This window comes from Lupinus angustifolius, chromosome LG08, assembly GCF_001865875.1.
Source record: "Lupinus angustifolius cultivar Tanjil chromosome LG08, LupAngTanjil_v1.0, whole genome shotgun sequence".
Taxonomy (NCBI): domain Eukaryota; kingdom Viridiplantae; phylum Streptophyta; class Magnoliopsida; order Fabales; family Fabaceae; genus Lupinus; species Lupinus angustifolius.
This window is the reverse complement of record NC_032016.1, coordinates 8,144,214-8,146,666: the sequence shown is the minus strand read 5'-3', so window position 1 is coordinate 8,146,666 and position 2,453 is coordinate 8,144,214.

Sequence of the window (2,453 nt, the reverse complement as noted above, 5' to 3'; positions counted from 1 at the left end):
CGGGTGTGTTTGCACCTTTGTTTTAAAAAAAAAATAAACACACTATTCCTTCATATTTGAGATAGGTCATTCATATTGTAATTGTGTAAAAGTAGCACCATTTCCAAATATGATATTAGGAATTATATTCAAAATCTCTCTTGTATATTCTAAATATAATTAAATAGACATAAAAAATTAAATTATAATGAGATATTTACCTATAATATTTTTAAGATATATCATTTAAGATATGAACTAAATAGAAATTTGCATAAAATATTAAATTATAATGAGATATTTACATATATAATTTTAAGATATATCACTTAAAGCTATATCATTTAATAATATGAACTAAATAGGAATTTGAAAAGAATAATCTAATATTGTGATTGTAATATTTATGTACTATTAATGTAAAAATTTATAAACAATCGTTACATCAACTATCATTATTTGTATTACTTTTTGTAGAGTCGATCATGTTTAAGCATGAATAATGGATGATGAAGTAATGATGTATAAAACTCATACACTATCACTACATATATTTTTTCTCTATTACTACTAGCATGTCGGTAAACACTTTGTGTTTGTCGACCCACATTCTTATTTTATGATATTAAGTATTAAATTTGTATTTTTTATTTTAGAGAATTAAAATGTTTGTTATTGGATGTACTTCATATTATAATTTTTGTATTTATTATAATATCCAACTTAAAATGATATGTATTAATTATAGTTATCTAGGATTATATGAGTTTAGTTTAGAAATAAACTTTTTTAAGGGCAAAATAGAAAAATAGAATAATTGTGGTAGTTATTTCAAGTTTTGGCTTTAAATATAGTATAGATATAGATAGAAATATATTTATAATAAAATGAAAAAAACAAAAACAATTTCAGTCAATATTTTCTAATACCAAATAAAAAATATTTTATGGCAATACTATAAATAATGTGAAAATGGTCACACTAACCAAAAATTATAAACGGTTTCATAAAAATAAATAATAGTTAAACAAATTATTAAAGAATTAATAATAATGAAATTATTGGTATACTATTTTAAATATATATATGCTCTCTTGAAAGGTTAAGCAGAATGACGATAACTACTGTCCGTAGATTCATTTCCCAGGTAACCGAGATTATAAAATGAAATAAATCAATACCTATGTAATGATAATATAAAAATTTATATATGGTTAATATATTATTTATTATTTATTTGTATTATTTATATTTAAGAGTTAATGATGATTAAATATGATTGATGAATAATATCTATATATATAAAGTCAAAACATGATGTAACCACCACCATGACATAATTTATATATTCCTATTTTGCCCTTCAAAATTTTAATTTAAAAAACTATATAATCCTATATAACCACCTCAAATATATTAACTATAAGTTGCATATCTATACTACTTAATAAAGGAAAAACCTAACCTAAATTTCATGAAGTTATTTTGGGTTTTCCTATTTCATATTTTATAACTTCTAATTTTATTGTATAAGTTATACTTTCATCTTTATATATACTTATAATACTAAACATTTATTTCATATTTTATAACTTCTAATTTCATCTTTATAACTTCTAATTTCATCTTTATATATTCTTATATTAATAAACATTTATTTCATAATTTATAACTTTCTAATTTTATTTTATAACTTCTAATTTCATCTTGATAATATACTTATATCAATAAACATTTATTTCATATTTTATGACTTCTAATTTCATTTTATAACTTCTAATTTTATCTTTACTAACATGTTGACAGGCACTGTAATACCTGTCAACACTCTAGAAAATAAAATTAAGTGAAGATATCAAGACTCTATTCTTGATGAACACAATTGTATATGTATCATTTCTTTAAGATTGAACAATTACCTCAAATGAATATATATTCAACTACAAATTATAATATATAATACAATTTTATACGTAGAATACACATTACAAACAATAGCAAAGCGGGTTGACAGACACGATAGTGCCTGTCAACATGCTAGTAATAATAATATAAAAACTCTTACAGTTTCAATACACATCTTTTCTCATAAAACAATAACAATTTTAGGAAATATTTTTTAATACGAAATAAACAATAGTTTATAGCAAATAACTAAGGTAAAAATGGTCAAATTAACCGATATTATAAATGGTTTGGTAAAAATATAAAATAATTAAACAAATTATTAAATAACATAGTCATTAAAATTGACTTAGACAGGTTGGGTACTGAACAACTGACCGGTCCGGCTCTTCCGACTAATTATGCACCAAAATTGATATGGACTAGTTCGACCCGACAAATTTGAGCATAAAGACCAATTCAACCTAGTCAATTCAACTAGTTTAAAAATGTTAAAACAACATCATCTTGAGAGTAAAATATTTGAGTTTTTTAACTTATTGGTAATTATATTTATCATTATTATAATT